Here is a 7367-nt window from a genome sequence, read left to right on the forward strand (position 1 = left end):
GCTGTGAAAAATTGGTCTGTACCAGAAGGAAGCAGCAGGTTTGATAACTAATGCAGAACATGAAGCAAAGAAGACAAAATCCTCTTCAGAAATGGTGATTTAATGTAATAATGATGTGGAGACATATGTGAAAACTATGAGCCAAAGCACCTGTATCAGAAATGTCTATTTTAGAAAACAAGTAGGTTTCTGAGGATCCCTGAGAGATAAAGTATTAAAAGAATGAAAAAGAAAAGGACACTTTAACTCATGCTAGTATCTCTTTTTAATTTAGACAAAACTTTATGATAAACATTACTTCCTTGGAGCCATAATGGTATTTAAAAAAGAGTTTGCACATTCGCTTTTATGGTGTCGTCATGACCTGTAAGTATTCAAATGTGGCACATGAAGACAATGTCCTAGCTTTGTAATTTTAGGAAGCCAAATCGTTTAATAGCTCATGGAGAGCAAACAGTGTTATGGTTTGTATAGGAGGGAGCAGGAGGTTCTTAGTATTACCTTCTCTGCATTTCCATTCTTGAATTTTATATAAATGTTTTCAAAACTTTTTATTTTTATTTTTAGATTCAGTAAGTACCTAGAGTTATGAGAAATAACACAGAGAAATTAAATTTCTTTTTCACAAAATTGTTCCATTTTTTGTGCTGGTTCAAATTTCTTCATGTGATGTGTTTCTTATGATTTTAGGCTTAGCTGTGCAGGCTGTATTCAATATACTCACATTAAGATTTCGATGACACAAAAGTTCAGAGTTCATTTTGCCTAGAGCATTCCTCCTCTATTGAGATTTCACTGAAGAACAGTGAAATGTGACCAGAATAACCAAGTAATGACCAATCCCTAAGTTATAAGAAAGATAAAAAGGATTAAAGTGGCACTTTGAAATATTGTTCTGAATATGGAACATATCGGAGAAAACATTTTCAAAGAGAGGAAAGAGTTTATAAACTACTTATAGATTAGCAAAGTGCTGTTAAAAGAGGTGGATGAGAGGTGAGCTCAGTCCTGTCAGTAAGGGAAATCAACATAATAAAACAAGGAGTCTTTCACAATTTGAAAAACTGTGTTTGAGCCATGGATTCTTACAGTTTTTATGAATTATTTAGATAGTTCTGTAACATCGATGGAGAAATGCATCATACAAGTTAGAAGCCTCTTCTGGCCAAAATATGTTTTAAGAAAGATAACAGATCTATCCTTTTCCTCTCAGTGGAATAAAATAGATTATGTCTGGCTAGAATCAACAAATAGTGAACTAAAACATTTAATCCAGGGATAAAATCAATTCCTCAAAATTTTTATGCTTGCATAGATTCTTTTTATTTCTTCCTAGTAGTAGATATATAGAATGCCTTTTCTTGGAATATTTGGTCATGTGAAGGGTACATGGTTGTTTCTAAAGGACTTAGATGTCTTACTTATGGGACTAGGCTAAATGTGCCCTCAATCTACTGGGATCTAAAGATGACAGTTTAGAGTTAGGCAGGTGCAGGGGCTATAAAAGGAATATCTGGAATCAATTGTTCTTGCAATTGCATGGTCAGCATGCATATAGATATAATTACTTCTGTCTGTGCATAATTTCCCCTTTTTGAAATTGCCCAGAGCAGACAAATGTGAGAAGTTGTTTGGGATGAACAAACCTGGCATTTCTGCCCGTTGTCTCTAAGGTGCCCTGTTTTGCCGGTGGGCTGAAAGCACACCTAGCACATTGGCAATAGTGGCTTCCACACCACATGGAGTTCACAACTGTGGTTGGCAGGTTACTAGAAACAGTTCATATAAAAGCCAGTTGAATAGGAGTCTGCTCAGAAATTAGAGACCTGAACTTTAGGCATGTGGAAAACACCATCTTTCCATCTCTTAACTACTCCTGAGGTTAGAAGTGAGGATTTGGGCTGAGAAGCATGGCTTTAGCTTGGTGACCACTATGTCCTACTCAGGGAAGAGAGATCAGAGCTGTGAATTTGAGATGCTCTGACCTCCAACACCACCAGGACACAGCCATCTACGTGGTGGTGTTCTGCAGGGGTTAGTGCTGGCATCACCCTACTGCTCAACAATGCCAGGTGAACTAAGTGATCAGTGTTGCCATTTCTAATGTACTCAAGGCATAATGAACAGCAAGTTCTTCAGTCCAGCCTCAAATTACCGAGAATCCCTCTTTTACAAACACAGACATAATGTATCCCTTATGACAGAGCTGCCAAAAGGTGTCTCTGACAGTAGCTACTGAGATAACTTCTACTTTTTTCACTGAGTATTCATTAACTTTTAAAAATCAGATTACTACAACTGTATTTACTCATTGGCCAGGATCACCTTTTACATACAAGAAGTAAATCTTGGAAGAAACATTCACAAAACAGTGAGAATAAGGTCTAAGTTCCTGTGAATTCTACTTAATCCTGGTAATGCCTGTTTTCTCTTCCATAGCAATTCTAGTTCAGACTGTTTTAAGTTAATTTTGAAGAATTTACTCTGGCAAAAAACTAAAAAATAAAATCAAACATGCTTACATACAAAAGGTCACAGTGGTATCCACGTTATCAAATCAAAAAAAATATAAGGTAACCCGCATATCTATTGTTTTTTGCCACTACAATTTTGAATTGCAGTGATCAAATACATGCAATGAATTGTTCACAGATAAGCCTCAAAGCAGCAATTATTTGACAAATTGTTTTGAACAATGGATACATTGAAGAAAGTTGTTGTCTGTTCATAGACAATGCATAGGCATAAAAGGCAAAATTAGTTATATAAATTATGCATTGCAAATCACCCGCAAATCACCATCTCAGCTCTCACGATATCCCACCCCTTTACTGTAGCTCCTGCTTTCACCATATGGAGAAATAAAATGCATTTCTAATTTGTTTTCTAATAAGTACTAATTAGTCCAGGCCTTTGAGATCCTTAAGGAAATAAAGTGTGTCCTTGTAACCTTCCAAATAAAGCTCTAAAGCTGCAGCTGGTACAGTCCCACATTGCTCTTCCTTCCATCCTCCAAGAAAAAATTGAAATCATCCCTCATTTAGATTTTAATATGAGATCAAGTTAAAATCAAAATGACTAAAAGTAGCTGCAGTGATTTAGTCAGTGGGCAATGTATGGAAGCTGTGCCTTTGTGGTGAATTAAAAGATGGTGATCTGAAGGAGAACACACAGAAAATGTTAAAGTAGAAAGAAGCAAATGATTTTAAGCTGCTTTTGTCAGAAATAGTTTTGTGGGGAAAGCCTGTTTTGCTGTGGAAGCATCTGCTCCCTCTGCAGAGGTGCTCTGGAGCAGTCACACGTGGGACACGGGGAGCATCTCCCAGGAGTCATGGCTGGAATGACCTGTGCATGCATTGAGTCCATCTCCCTTGACCCGCTGAAGAATTCCATCACGTGTCCTTGAGTATTTGTCCAACTAAATTTTACTATAAACGTAACTCTTTCTTTAAAATGTGGACACTTTTATAAGGAAGAATAATGCACTTGGATACTTTGACTTTTCCTCTTCTTCCAGTACAGGGTAGCTTCCTGGTATATGTACTCTGGTGTATTTTTAGGGACTTATCATAATACACTGAAGATCTCTGCAAATGTATTCATGGTGTGTGAGTGGAAAAAAGGAAATGCTCTGTCACCTGCTCTAGTTCCTCTGACCCCTTCAGTCTACTTTTTGGGGTCTCCACCTTGTGAGCTGAAGAGTGAAAAAACATGAAAAAGCTGAAAGTGTGATTTTTACCTACTTGACTCTGTATTGTTTTCTACTACCTGTTCTGATTCACATGATCTCCCTGGCTATTCCCTGAAAAAGTTTCTTTTGTCTCCCACTTGAAATGTTTCCCAAAAATCTCTTTGTGATGCAGAGGAAAATAACTACTCATTAGTCCATTACACAGAAACTCTACAGAGAAAGGTGATTTTGCCTCATAGAAGATTTTAATATTTTAATCTTTTTTCCAGCTTTAATTTGGAAAAGAAACCAAAACAAAGCAAAACAGTGTCAAAACCAAACCACTTCTGCCAGCGCTTTAATTTTTTGCAAGTCAGCAAGTTCTTAGGCGAAAATATTTCCCTGACACTTTTATGACCGTAGAAAGCACGGCTGTATCTGAGGGTTCCTGGGTGAGCACTCCCAGTCACATGAAGCAGTGTTGGACTTGCTCCCATTATTGCAGCTCAGTTATCTGTTGGTGCAGTGGCTGTCCATGGGGCATGAGCTGTTCTGTTCTCCTCTCCCCTCTCCACTGGCAAACTGGGCTCTGCAGGCCACAGCAGGCTTTGCTTCACTCAGCTGAGCATTAAGCACGTGCTAAACATGAGTCATCCTGCTGACATGAACTTGAGCTGATGAACAGCAAGTAGTGAAAAAGAAACAACAAATACTTTTCTTCATGCATGAAGCCCTTTGGTTGTGCAGAGATGCTGTTATCTGTATGAGTAATGCCATATCCAGCAATGCTTGTCTGAATGCCTGAGGAAAAAATGGGAAAAGGGCAGGGTATATTCTGACAACACAGAATTGTAGTCCTTGGAACTTTTACAAGTAAGGTCATTGAAAAATATTTTTGTTAGTTGGTCATCTCATGTGAAGTCTAATAATATCTCTTGTGAGATACAATAACACTTTTCTGGAATGCCTAATTTCTTTGACTTTGCTCACTAAACTGGACCAAGCCAAATTTCTACTTTTACCTTCTTTGTACTGTAAGTGCATCCACAATTGCTGTTTTTTGGTGGCACAGTTAAACTAAACAACTTTTCTGGGCACAACCCCAAGAGTGTTGGGGAGACTTCCATATGGGCATCCAGTGTCTGTCAGTCTGAACATCCCCAGATAAAAATCAAGCCTAGGTCTTCTAATTAATAACCTAAAGTATTACCACCTTTTTATTTGTTAGAAGAGTATTTGCCACCATTTTTGAAAAGAAGAGTGTATTTGATGAGAGCCTCATTCTGTGCTCCAAGAGAAGCTTAGGTGGATAAATATCTACTTCAACTATCGAGGTATTATTGATAGATATTTGCAGGACATATGTAGAAACAAATGTCTGTAGGCACAGAGGGAACTTCGTAAAAAAATAAAGGAATCCCTAAGGAATTCAGGCTATTCTTGGGTTAGGTGGCGACCAGGGAAAGAGAATTCAGAATTGTGTTTAGTGTAAAGGCTACTTGAGCCCCACTGTGTGTACCCACATCATTTGCTGTGTCTAGCCTGTGAGGATGTGCTAAATTTCATTTTACAGTCACCCTTGTTTTTCTCTTCTCTTTCTGAGGATGATAATTTTTAGAAAGAACACTGGATGTCATATCCATTTTTGGTACATGGGTTCTTAAAACAAGATAGACCGTGATGTGAATTCTTAAAAACTGATTGTGATCCAAGCTCATGTTCTTTGCTTGTTTGTTATTTTTACTGGTACCTATTTGGCTTCTAGCTTGTGTGTTACTTTCTCTGCTCATTTCCATAAATAAAATGTTCTTTCTCTGCCATGTTGCCGTTCCCCCTGATTATTTCCTGCTGTGGCCTTGGTGTAATAGTGTTTCTTCTTTTACTTAAAACAGCATGCAATTGCATTTTGAGTTAAGTTAATGGGGGATGGAAAGGATGTAGCCAAATCTCTGCAGGACTCTCTGAGTCTCACCCCAGCATCTCTACAAAACCTTTCTATGGGTTTGGCTCAGTTTTTCTGCTGGTTTCTGATGGCTTTGTTTATTACCTACCAATGTAGAATATTTTGTATGTCACTTGCTATTTAATGAAATACCCTACAGTAACTTGGATTTCTAGTATTAGCTTCCAGGGAACCAGTAAGAGTCCAGTTATTGTTACTGCCATTGGGCTGTACTGGTTCTTTGCCATCATTAAAAGAATAAAGTATTACATCTGCTACGCTTGCATTACAAAGCAGCTACATAAAGCTCAATGTGAGCTTTATTATCTGTTGGACTTCCCATAATGTCTAGCATACAATACAGTGCACCTATTTAGCAAAAAGGTTCCTTCTGCAATTGAACCTTCTCTTAGAAACAGAAAAGGATTTTCAGGCTGTGAGTCTGCAGGTAGTAATTTTAATAGCCACTAATGTGAATTAATAATTCTAATAGCCTCATTTCTGATGCATTATCAGAATACTGGAGAGTGGGTTGCCATGGCTGCTATATTTTATCACTCACAGCTGTGTAAACTCTTTTAGGCCAGCCTTTTTCTTAATTTTTTTTTTTTTATTGTCTAAAAAAACATTCGTGTGACTTCTCCCTGGGGTTGCTCTTAGAGCCCTCATTCAACATGGACTAACACAGCTCCAAGGAAAGTATTTTTTTCCCCTCTGGGAGACTGAGCCGTATTATTAGCAGCTTAGAAAAAAAATCACTATCCAGGGAACTGTTCAAGGTAAAACCAGTTGTCATCACGCTGGCATATTTATCATTAGGAATGCATGATCTGCCCAATACTCCTCAAGAAATTCAATTGTGCAGTGAAATAACCAGTGAGACAGAAGAATATGTTCTCCATTTTCCATGATGCAGCAAGCTCCAAAAATACACCACATTTCTTTATTTGCAAGACTGTTATATGTGGATGGATTTGCATGGATATAAATTTCAAATTTTGAATTCTTTGTCTAATAGCAAGACAAATATTTAAGTATATGAGTAACCTCATTCCTGCTTGGCAAAGCGCTTGAGTATATGGAACTTAAGTTCTTGCTTAAAGTAAGCCCCTAATTGCTGTTTGTATCAGTTGCTCATCTAAGGTAAAAAAGGTAAAAGCTCAGGAGGCACAGCACTCAGTTCACAGGGGGTTTTTATCTCTGATATTTTATTTATAAAAATAAAATTATTACTGTGACGTTTGTGGGCAATTCAGTGGTAGCGTTGATTTAGGGAGCATCCTAATCATGTTGGTTGCCGTCACCAGTCCATTCATATTCATAAAGCCCTTGAAAGCTGTGCTGCAAACATTACGTCAAGGACATCCTACCAGATTTGTATGATAGTTATACTTCAGTGTACTTCAACAGCCTACCTGTCAATGGATGAAACTTAGAGTGGAGATTTGCATCTGGTAATGAGACAAACTTTCAATTCCTTATCTGAAGAACATCCAGATCTCTGCAGTCAGCAAAACATCTCCAAATCTTCCAGCAACAGACTTTATAGAGATAACGTTGGTATTTCCCAGGAGGGCAAGAGTGGTCTTTCTCACAGAATTTCAGCCCTGCTATTTTTGGCTCTTGATTTAAGAAAAGAAAGGGAGGGGCATTTTAAAAAATGTAATTCGCTCTTAAAAGAATGCCCTTGTTTCTGTTTTAGTGCTACAAATATACACAGGGAAAGGAAGGGACTCTCCTGCTCTCCCGTGCTTC

This window comes from Empidonax traillii, unplaced genomic scaffold (genome assembly GCF_003031625.1).
Source record: "Empidonax traillii isolate 1590-97213 ecotype Southwest subspecies unplaced genomic scaffold, ASM303162v1 scaffold227:size730986, whole genome shotgun sequence".
Taxonomy (NCBI): Eukaryota; Metazoa; Chordata; class Aves; order Passeriformes; family Tyrannidae; genus Empidonax; species Empidonax traillii.